Source organism: Lactuca saligna, chromosome 5 (assembly GCF_052625555.1).
Source record: "Lactuca saligna cultivar CGN05327 chromosome 5, ASM5262555v1, whole genome shotgun sequence".
Classification (NCBI taxonomy): domain Eukaryota; kingdom Viridiplantae; phylum Streptophyta; class Magnoliopsida; order Asterales; family Asteraceae; genus Lactuca; species Lactuca saligna.
This window is the reverse complement of record NC_136421.1, coordinates 248,168,153-248,180,384: the sequence shown is the minus strand read 5'-3', so window position 1 is coordinate 248,180,384 and position 12,232 is coordinate 248,168,153. Positions and strand designations below refer to the sequence as shown.

The following is a 12,232-nucleotide window of genomic DNA, read 5'->3' as shown; positions in this document are numbered from 1 at the left end:
TTATTAGTTTTTTTATTTATTCTTTTAATTGTTATGAGGTTAAAATAACTATTGTAATGTATGATGATGAATTTAAAATAGCTATGATAATGTACTTGTAATTGTCATGCTTCCTATGATGCAATATATGTTTACAATTCTATATTTTTTTATACGCTCGTCCGTGTTAAACGCGAGTTATAATGTAGTTCTAATATCTATAACAATAGCCATAAATATAAATAGCTCTCATCAAATCATTGTTGTATACACTCAATTTGTTGTGAGATTTTCGTAACCAAATATTAGATTATTCATAAGTTTAACCACAACTATTTTTTAGAGTTGATAAGAAAATATTACAGAAATAGACGTAGTATTTTGTACATCTTAAAGATTGTACAAACGCAAATCGGACATACTATAAAAAAAGTTGAACTATATAATCTAACATTTTGTGCAAAATGTAGATATTAATATGGTTAAACTATTTTGGTGAATTTTATAATGATTGTTGATTTATAAATAGTTGAACTTATTATGCTACTATGTGGATCATTCATTTAAAAAATAGTCAAATATGGGGTAAACATTCATACACTACAAAATTAGCTAAACATAAACTATGTTTCTGTCGGTTTCTCTTCTGATCGCTATAAAAAAGTCAATCTGTAAATTCAACAAAAGATAATATTAAAAAATAATAAATTACAAAGTAAAGCTAAAGCATGAGGGTTTTATGTCGACGAACAATACATTCCTCTCAAGCATTATTGATGAATGTACAAATTCTAGTACGCAAAGTACAAGCATTTGCACAAGAAGGGTTGAATAAGAAAAACACATGTTCCTCTCCTTCATCCTCCACCACTTCCAAATGTCCTTTCCACCCACTTTTCTCGACCAAATCTTTGTAATACAATCCCCTCTCTCTCATCAAATCATTCCCACCGATAAAAACCATCATCTTGGAGCAACCCATACCCGATATTTTCGGATCTATACCCGGGTTGATCAATGGGTCATCCAGCCCGCTGCTTCCCGGGTGCGCCACAGCCCATGCGTCATTAAAAAGAGCAATCAACCGGGGTTCAATAAAGTCAGACTCCTTACCAACCCGTTCCTTACCCCAGAAATACGGGTGAAACAAGATAACACCCTGGAACCCTAAACCGGAGGGGGTATCCGATCCGACCCGGATCGCCATGTGGTGTGCTATGTTACCTCCGGCACTGTCGCCGGTGAGGAAGATGTTTTGAAGATCGGCGTATTCGTTCAACCATGGCTCTGGACCATTTCCGTTAACATGCTCGGCAATCCACTTGATCGCTTCCCATGAGTCTTCATAAGCGATCGGGAGAGGAAACTCCGGCGCTAGTCTGTAGTCGACGGAGACGGCGACGACGTTGGATTCTGAGACGACGAGGTTGAGGAAGTTGTGGTACAGAGAGGACTTAGCAGATTCGATCATGAAACCACCACCGTGATAGAAGACTAAAAGCGGGAGTTTGTGGTGGGGGATTATGGTTGTGGTTTTTGGAACGTAAAGCCTAGCAAAGACGTTGTTCTGTGGTGAAAAGACGACGTCTTTTGAATTGACGCCGGAGGAAGGATCGACGCCGGCTGGAACAATATCAGGAACTTGGAGTTTGTGGATGCGACCGTCTTCGAAAATACGAACTATACCAGGGATTTCTTTGATGATTTCGTTGGTGGACGATTCCATGTTGAAAATGAAAGAAGCTAACTATAGATATTGTACATATATAACTATAGATATTATACATTATACATACTAAATAATATTTAAAACAAAGTCCTGTTGAAAAATTAAAATCAAATAGATAACAAAAAAACGTACACGTGTTAATTATTGATAGTTTAACTAATTTATCTGGTTAATCAAGTAATTATCACTCGAATACAAAATCTTGTTCTCTAATGATTAACCAGCAAGCTAAACATCCTTAGCTTTTTGAAAATGAAGGTTCTTATTGTGAGTTTTGGATCAAAATACATGTTCTCTAAGAACCTAGTTCTTGTTTCGTATGCATCCGGCTTAATGAGATAAACATGGTTGTCTTTTGGTTTTGATAAAAAAACATAAGGCTGTAAGGATTTTTTTGATTACTAAATAAACAAAAACAGTGTAAAATGTTAAACAGAAACTCTTAACTCGTGTTATATTACCAAGGATTATAGTGGAACGAATGGTATTAACATGATCCTTATTTAATGATACAAGTAGTGGCTGCCCATGCATAAATCTCATGTTGTGAAATCTAATTAAAATTCAAATCAATTCCTAAAAATAATGAAAGAAAACCAATATGCATGGAAGAAATAACATATCTATATCTATGTATATATATGGCATCATTGTTTAAATTGCAGATATAGTGTAAGTGTCAAGTAAAGAGCAAACATGAAATTTGTCTTCTATAGATCACTTATACATCTATAATGAGCAATAAAAATATAGGGCGTGTTTCATATGGAGCTTGTGGAATCGTTTGGGAGCTTCTAACTTTTAGTTTTTGATAAAACGCTCTAGTTTAAACAAAAAGCTTCGTTTGACAGTACGCGTGTTTAGCTTTTAATTTTAACAAAATACTCCGATTCTAAAAGCTACTTCATGTAGCGTTTAACAAAACACTCATGAGCTTTTGAAATCAATTTTTATAATTACCCTTAAATATATATATATATATATATATATATATATATATATATATATATATAATTAATTAATTGTCATTTTATGTAATTTTATATATTTTAAAAACTTCCAACTACTTTCCCCAAACATTCATATAACAAATAAAAACTATAGCTTCCCGCTACCAGCTTACTACTACCGGCTTTCAGCTAACAACTACTTTTATCAAACATGTCAATAGAGAATTAATGGGTAGCCTTACATGGAGCACGTAGTCTACAAAGTTTGCTAGACTAATTTCACATACTCCAATCTTTATTCTGAATTATAAAACATCACAAAGAAATTCAATTTCAACATAATAATAAAAAAACCCACATATCTGAAGATAAAAACAATATAATTGAAAAAAAAGTGTACCGACTGTGATAGAAAATAATCTTTCCATTGCACATATAAGTTATGGTTTAACAACTCCAATTCCATAGGAAAACCTTTAACTCTATGCACAGAGAACAAAAAAAAAAGTTTGGTTAAAATCTATGGGTATCGAATGGCACAATATAAATAGCAAGATTAAGAATCTCAGTAAAATTGAGGGAATATACGAATATAATTTCACTGGCCAGATTTCATGGGATGTATTTGCTACTTTCCACTTTTATGATAGAGTGAATGAGGGGGAGATAAGTTTGAACGCATCACCTAATGGAATGACACAACTAACTCCTGATTTTCAAGAACAAAAATAAAAAGAAGGAATAAGAGGGAAATTAAATTACTATTTTATGAGAAACAGAGGAAGAACAAATGGAGTTTATATAGCAAAAAACACACGTACACTCAAAAAGAGAGAGAGACCACATTTATGTTTTGTGACTTTATTTTTGAGCAAACTAAACCAAAAACGCAAACAATAATTAAAGAACTTTAAGAACCTTGACATTCTTACCTTCTTAAATCAAGTTTCTGTGGGATTAAGGGTGACTTCAAAACCATCACAGAACCTATCACTGCATATTCATCGATTTCTTTAAAAACACAAATGACTGTTGCAAAAGAATAAACCCAAGAAAATGAAAAAAAAAAGGAACCAAATGAGAAGTAATACAAAGCTTTTGATGAACCCTAAAATCAATCAAATCAGTGATGTTTGAGCAATAGGAAACAAATCGTATAGGAGACAAAAGGTAGATGCAAGGAAGGAGGAAGTGTGTGGAATGATTAAAAATGAAACTAAAAACTATTGGTTGGGGAGATATACAAAAATGGAGGAGATAGAGATTGAAGAACAGAGGAAAACGTTACTCTAGTTTTGTTTGAATTCGTTTGCACAATCAGCTTCATACACATTTGTGATAAGCGGAAAAATTAGAAATTAGGATTCCTGATTTTTTTGCCTGCCTAACATAAATGAAATTCAAATTTCATAGCTGATTTATCGTGATATCATATTATTGATCGACATCCAAATTAAGAGGGTTAAAATAAGCGGGAGATAGAAATTTAGGGAGCATATGAGAATGACACATGGCGGTCAATCGATTTAGAAAAATGACATGTGGCAGTTTAGGAGTCTTTTGTTAGTATTAGGATATACGGGATATCTTATTCTTAACTTGATTTTATTATTGTGAAGGACCTAAAATAATTAATTTGTTATATATAACTATAGATATTTTAAATGTAACATCCATAAAAATCATGCGAAATTAAAACTTTTTAAATAATTCAAAAACTAACAGTTATTACAAATTTGTTTTCAAAACAGTTCTATATCAGAGTATCCCAGAAACATAGTCATAACATGTGAGGATCTGTACGATCACGCCTTTGCCTTCCCGCGATCCTCTGAGGTACCTGAAACCAAAACTGAAACTGTAAGCCCAAAGTTTAGTGAGTTCCCCTAAAATATCGGTACACAGCATATAGCATATATACAAATAACAGTATGTAATGACTCCACAACTTTACAGACCGGATTACCCCTAGGCCTACAGTGTGAGTCTGGCTTGCCTTCCGGGACCACATCTTACATCTGTCTTGCCACTGAGCCCACAATACGAGTTTGGTATGCCCTGCACGGCCCGCAGCTCGTATCTGGAATGCTCCTGAGCCCACAATACGAGTCTGTTATCCCCTGTCCGGCCCTCAACTCGTATCTGGAATGCTCTTGAGTCCTCAGTATGAGTCTGATATGTCCTGCCCGGCCCTCAGCTCATATCTGGAATACTCTAGGGTTTGTTGGCTACCTCACAGATAAGTACAACCTCAACCCATCCCACATAACATGTCGACATATAACATTACTAATACACATACAGAAAAATCAGATAGTAACACAGGTAGTCCTACAGATCTACCAATCTGGCATAGCAGCTAGCATGCATAACTAACTCATACTCAACATATCACCAACTACTAGGATATTCGATCCAATGGGCCGACATTCGTGCCTTCGACCCCTTAATATAATGAGGATAACTCACCTCACAACTGTCAAACTGAAGTGATAAGCTCAAACTCTCAAACCACAACCACGAACTCCACCACCTATATTTACCATAAGACCATTTCCATAAATTTACAATTTACCAAAATAACCATAAAAGTCAAACTAGTCAACCCTTGGTCAAAGTCAAGGTCAACGGCCTATGTTGACCCAACTCGTCGAGTCCTTCCAGAACTCGAGAATTCGTGACCCCCCAGTTGACTCGTCGAGTTTCCAGACAACTCGTCAAGTCTATGTGTGTTCATAGTCGAGAAAACCCTAACTGACTCATCGAGTCATCTTGCTGACTCGTCGACTTCATGCAGAAACCCCCAAGGTTAATCTTCACTAGACTCGCTGAGTTGGCCGTGCAACTCGTCGAGTCCCTTCAATTTTTTTCTCCATTCAGATGCTTATAAGCCACCCCAAAGCTCCATATTGCATATCTGAGTTCCTAGAGTATACTTTGTAACGACGGTGTTTCTAGGCTAGGCATTAATAATGATGTAATAGTCTAGGTCAATCTTTGTAACTTATTTTGAAATAATAAAGATGTATTATTTGATTATTATGTGTTTATTGCTTAATTATTATGATTTAATAAGCTGAGAATAAAAATAAGCGTCGAAAATAAATGTTAGATAAACCCGATATCTATGAAGAAAGTTGTAGTGGTTTAAACAAGGATTCCGGAGATATAAAGAATACCGAAATCCGAGTTATAACAAATAAATTATGATTTGTCGAAGTTTTGCAACAAAACAGACACTGCACTGTGTGACATAAAAAGTGAATTTACGATAAATTTCTTTTTTTAGCCTTAGCAATATGCAGCCCGAAACTCGAATTTATGAATTTTCTAAGATTTGGCAAAGCAGTATGCAGCCTGAAACTCAAATTTTAGATCGAGTGATTTTTAGCTGAAACAATCTAAACAAGAATCGAAGATCTCGTCAATAGTAGTTTAACGGTAAAAAGACAGACGAAAACGGACGTCGGATGAAGAAGTTATGAATTTTTAACGGACTTTTCCTGTCCCGGCCTGTTAAAAATATAAATTTAAAAATAAAGTCAAAATTAGCCAACAGAGTCTAAACAAAAGTTGTAGAACACGGTCTTACCTACGTGTGGATTTAAAGAATGTCAAAAATGGAGTTCGTATGTGAATGTTATGATTTTTTGAAGTTTAGGGCACAAACTTCAAGGTTGGTCCAAGGGAGTACGCCCAACGTACTTGTGTAAGTGTTCCAAAGTCCGTCACCCTCCCTACTCTTTCGCATGTGAGCTACGTATCGTATCCTTGACATGTCCGGGCTGATCCCTTCGTACGCCCAACGTACTCGATGTACGCCCAATGTACTGGTTGAAGAAGGAGTATGCCGAGCGTACTCTAAAGTTACACTCAGCGTAACTCGAATTTTCAGCCCCTATAAATAGTGATCGATGACATCCGATTTTAGGTTACAACTTTCATCCTCTCACCCCTATACTTTCTTCAATATTGCAACAATTACCCCCAAGCCTATTATATCATCCTAGCATCGTAAGCAAGCCCCAGAGAGCCCGAAGATCCTGAGAAAAAGAGTTTTCAAGCTGAAACTCTGTCCACGTGAAACCCGGTTTTTGAGAAAACCTCCCGGTTTCATTAGAAATTAATCATTTTAAGAAGCGAGGTGCTGCCTGATTATCGTTAAATCATGTGAGTGTGTACTCACTTTCATCTTACACATAGATATGAAGTATTTTCTATAAAATACGGGTTATGTGTATATTTATTGGTTGTCTATTTGAGATGGGTGTTGAATGAATGTTTTATACAAGTTTTAAAATGATTTAAAATGTATATGTATTTTTATCTACAAATATGTTGGGTATAACATGGGTAGATGAAATAGTTGATGTGTGTTAAAATGATGAGAGACCTCAATATTATCATTGTTTTAGTCATCTAACGGAGTATAGATGACGACCACAAACTTTTCTAGACAGTCCAGTAGAACGCTAGCAGGCTCGCAACCTGTAGGTGTTTGTTAACTTAGTGTTCAATGGTATACTCTATCCCCCATATGGTTGCCTTATTTGTCATAAATTGTTGAGGAATTCCCTGAAGTGGTGTTGGCACCCCGATGAAATTCCTTAGACTAGGTCCCTTGTGATAGGTGTTTAAGGACGTAAAGTGATGATAACGGGAATGGGTAATCAGTGTTATTGTTGGTTGATGAAATTAATAAATTTATTGTTGGTTGATGAAAATTAATAAATTTATTATTTGTTGGTTGAAAATCCTATATGCTCACCAGGCTCCCAAGCCTGACCACTCAACTTTTTATTACAGGTAGTGGACCTAGAGCATAATTTGGACAGTGAAGAGAGATTTTTGGAATATAGGCCAGTAGTTGTAAATAACTGTTGTAAGGCTTATAATGTACTGTTTATGCTTTTTGTCTGTATCGGAACATGACATCCGAGGTTTTTATTATATAAAGAAAATATATTTCTTTAAGAAATGCTTTGTAAATTTTTATTATATTTTGTTTTGTGAACAAATTCCGCAACATCTTTTGGAAGATTACTCCGATTTTATTTTAAAAACATAAACTAAATCGGTCTTTTTTGGCCGAGAAATTTGGGGATGTCACATACTTCCCACGTAAAGTTGCAAACTTTACGTGCATGCAAGGTGCTAAGGGCCAAAATCAAGATAAAGATGAGGTTCTAAGTGATGAAAGAGGTACTAACTTACTAAAGGCTAAAGCTTTATAACATTAAAGAATAAGATGAGCCTAGATCTGAAGTTGCAACTTCAGATCATGCCCAACATTTGCAATGAAACACTAACATGCTAAAATGGCCCTAAACTTTCAACAAGGAGAAGATCTAGTTAATGAAAAGCCAAGGTAACGACTTATTACCTCCAAATAGATGCTAAGATGGAGTAGAATTCTGATCCACAACTTTTCCTTGCTCCATGCTCCTTGGTTTTAGAGTTCCTCTCACCAAGATCTTCTTCCCAAGCTTAAAATCTCACAAAAGAGGAGTAAACAATGATTTAGGGTTTCTGGACTCACAAGGGGGATGTAAGGGAGGATAAGGGGGCAAATGATCCTTTAAATAGGGTGCAAAACACTAGAAAATTAGGGTTTCATCCTCCAGCTCCAACTCTTCGAGTCGTGTCCCCCGACACGTCGAGTTGGTCACTTAAAACATGCTGCCAAATTCGTTCCTACTCGACGAGTCAAGGCATCCAACTCGTCGAGTAGACCTTTTAAAAATGAAAATAAAACTGTAAAGTTTATACCTGAAATTCGGGGTGTTACAATTCTCCCCCACTTGAACTAGACTGTGTCCTCAAAGTCTGCTGCGGTGAATAACTCCGGATAATGCTCCCGCATCTCAGCCTCCAGATCCCCTCATGTGTTCCCACTGTACCTTTACTAGAGGTACTTTCTAGTTACGCAAAACCGTTACCTTCCTCTCAAGAACGATTATCGGTTTCTCCATGTAATTCAAATGCTCGTCGACCTGTCTGTCATCCAAGGACACCGCCGCCTCCTCATCTAACACACACTTTCGCAATTCTGATACGTGGAAAGTATTGTGGATCTTACTAAGCTCCTTTAGTAGCTCTAATCTATATGTTGTGACATCCCCATTTTCACGGTCAGAAAAGACCGATTTTGTTTATGCTTTATAAAAATCAGAGTACTTCGTTTTCATAAAAATGATGCGGAATTTGTTCACAGAAAAACACGATAAGTACGTTATCAAAACATTTTCAAAAAAACGTATTTTGTTCATTTTAAAACGTTTGGGATGTCATTGTCAATACAGAAACATAAGCATAAACAGAACTTAGTTTTATTTAAACTAGTGATCTACATCTCTTTAATCTCTCAGTGTAATGTGACGTCATAACAACACCTGTGACATAAATAAGTTAGAATGGGTCAGGTTGGGAAACTTGGTGAGTACATAGGGTTTTCAACCCATTATAATATAATTATTATGTTCAATCATCAAACAATTAACCCAATTACCCATCCCCATTATCTTCTTTATTCCTAAGTACTCTCCCTAAGGATTTATCCTAAGGGTCGTCTCCTACATCATATTTACCTCTCATCTCCTTACATCGCATCTCCTTATATATTTGTTCCTAAGGACTCTCCCTAAGGATCATCGCCTACATCGCCTAGACAATATTGATTTAGGGATTACTCCCTCAATATGTGCCCACCAAGGGTTAGGGTATCATCGCATGAATACGTAGTTACAACATCGCCTGAACTCGTAATTCATAATAAGGGGGTTAGAGTATCATCGCATGAATACGTAGTTACAACATCGCCTGAACTCGTAATTCATCACCTACAGGTTATGATCCTGCTGGTGTTTCCATGGTGTTGTCTATAATAGTCCATGGTCGCCATCTATACTCTGGTAGATGACTACATCTCCAAATTGTCATACAAGGTTATATTATCTTTCATCCTACATCACCGATTCATCATCACCTATCTATCCTCACCTAATTATCATCACCTATCTCTCATCATTTTATTTCATCACACATCAACTATTTCATCTACGCATGTTTTATCCCAACATATTATGTAGATATAAAATAAATATACAGTTTAAATCATTTAAAACATGTATAAAATCATTCATCCATCATAGACAGCAAGTATTCAGATAATATGCACACATAGCACATAATTTATATAAAATACTTCATATCTATGTGTAAGATGAAAGGGACCATGTACTCACTTGATTAGGTGGTGAGTCGGCACTCGGACAACACTTCGTTACTCTTAAAACAATTTCCTAGACAAAACCTAGTATCAATATGACTAGGGTTTAGTCTGACGTTAACCGCGACTAATTAATACTCTAGCTATTATTATTATTATTATTATTATATAAGCGTTAAATAACGCTCAATATAACTCATAATAATAGCCCAAATACTTATTATAAGGTCCTAATAACATTACTATATTAAAACATAAGCTATACTAAAGATAGGGTAGTCATAGCTCACTTACAACGGGTTTTCTCGAAAATCGGGCTTCGCTGGAGCAGCATTTCCGAGCCGAAAGGCTCTTTTCTCGGGGCTTCAGGAGCCTCGGGGATTCCTTCAGGTGCTAGGGGGTTTACCTAGGCTTTAGAGGGCTTAAGGTAGGCTAGAGAGAGAGAGTGTAGAGAGAGAAAAAAGTGGGGAAAGGTGTGAGAAAGGAGAGAAACCCGACACTTCTATTTATAGGGTGAAATCCTGACGAACTCGCTGAGTAGGTGGACCTACTCGCTGATTTGGTGCCACGTGTCATCATCTGATGGCTTTCCTTGGAGAGAAAGCAATGGATGTGATCGCGCCACGTCACCTAATATCACGTATCAGCCTTCAAACTTAGAAAAATCATAACTCTCGCATACGAGATCCGTTTTCGACGTTCTTTTTTTCAACGCGTAGGTAAAATCAATATCTACAACTTTCATTTAGACTTCGCCAACTAATTTTCGACCGATCTCAAATTTAACAGTAGGAGGCATTTAGACTATTAAATGACCGCGAAGAATTCGTAACTTCTTCATACGGACTCCGTTTTCATCTATCTTTTTACCATTGAGTTCCTATTAATGATATCTTCAACTCTCATTTAGGTCGCATAAGCCAAAAACCGCTCGAACTAAAATTCGAGTTTCGGGTTGTGCACTGCTAAGTCGAATCTTAGAAAAATCATAACTTCCTCATACGAAGTCAGATTTGGGCGTTCTTTTTTTTGTATGTTCTTGTTTTAACATATACTACAAATTTTGTTTAGATTTATAAGGCTAACAGTCGCCCCATCGTAAATTTACTATTTACGCTTCCCGGTGCCGTGCCGGTTTTGCCGTAAAACTTCGACGGGTCATAACTTCTTCGTTATAACTCGGATTTTGGAGTTATTTATATGTACGAAAACCTTTAGACATATTCTACAACTTGGTTAAGATTATTTATTCTAAATAATCTTTTGTATAAAAGTCTTTTCGATCCCTATTGCCTCTAAATTGACTAGCCCGAATCTACGGGCGTTACATATGCCACCTTGCCAACCATGGATATGATCCTGAATGGACTGATGTATTGGGAACCTAATTTCCCCCTCTTCCTGAATCGGATCACACCCTTCCAGGGCGAGACCTTCAGGAGTACCATTTCGCCGCCCTCAAACTTCAACTTAGAGCAGCCTCTGTCAGCGTAACTCTTCTACCGACTCTGTGCTATCTGCAACCGCTGTATGATCTACTAAATCCTCTTGGTAGTTTGTAGGACCACCTCAGTCCAACCCATCATCCTGTGGCCGACCTCCCCCCAACAGACTGGGGTGCAACATCTTCGTCCATACAACAACTCATACGGCGGAGTGCCAATGCAGGAATGAAAGATGTTGTTGTAGGAGAACTTTGCCAGAGGTAGGTAGGAGTCCCAACTCCCACCGAAATCAATAACGCAAGCTCTCAACATATCCTCGAGAGTCTTTATGGTCTGCTCACTTTGGCCATCAGTCTGGGGATGGTAAGCTGTACTGAAGTGCATTCGAGTGCCCAGTTCCTCGTGGAACTTCTGCCAGAAATGGGAGGTGAACCGAACATCACGGTATGAAACAATAGACACCGGTACCCCATGGTGGGCTACGATCTCGCAGATATATAAGTTTCCCAGCTTCTCGGCCGATGAACTCTCCCGTATTGCTCAAAAGTGGGTGCTCTTCGCCGATCGATCCACGATGACACAAATAGTGTCGAAGCCTATCGTCGTCCTCGGAAGCTTGGTGATGTAATCCATCGTGATCTGTTCCCACTTCCACACGGGAATCTCCAGGGGCTGTAGCTGACCATGCGGCCTCTAATTCTCGGCCTTAACAATCTGGCAGGTCAAGCACCTCTCAACGTACCATGCGATCTCCCTCTTCATGCCTCACCACCAATAACTCAAAATCAAATGCCGATACATCGTGCTGGCCCCCGGGTGAATAGAGAAGTGAGACTTATAAGCCTCATCCAATATAGTTTTTCTGAATCCTCTAGACATCAGAACCCAGACCCGATCGTAG

General features: G+C 37.3%; 1 pseudogene; it reads right to left on the bottom strand.

Moving 5' to 3' along the window:
* Positions 1-651: 651 nt before the first annotated feature.
* LOC145047299 (putative carboxylesterase 12 pseudogene) lies at positions 652-1,739 on the bottom strand (annotated as a pseudogene).
* Between the last annotated feature and the right edge of the window lie 10,493 nt (positions 1,740-12,232).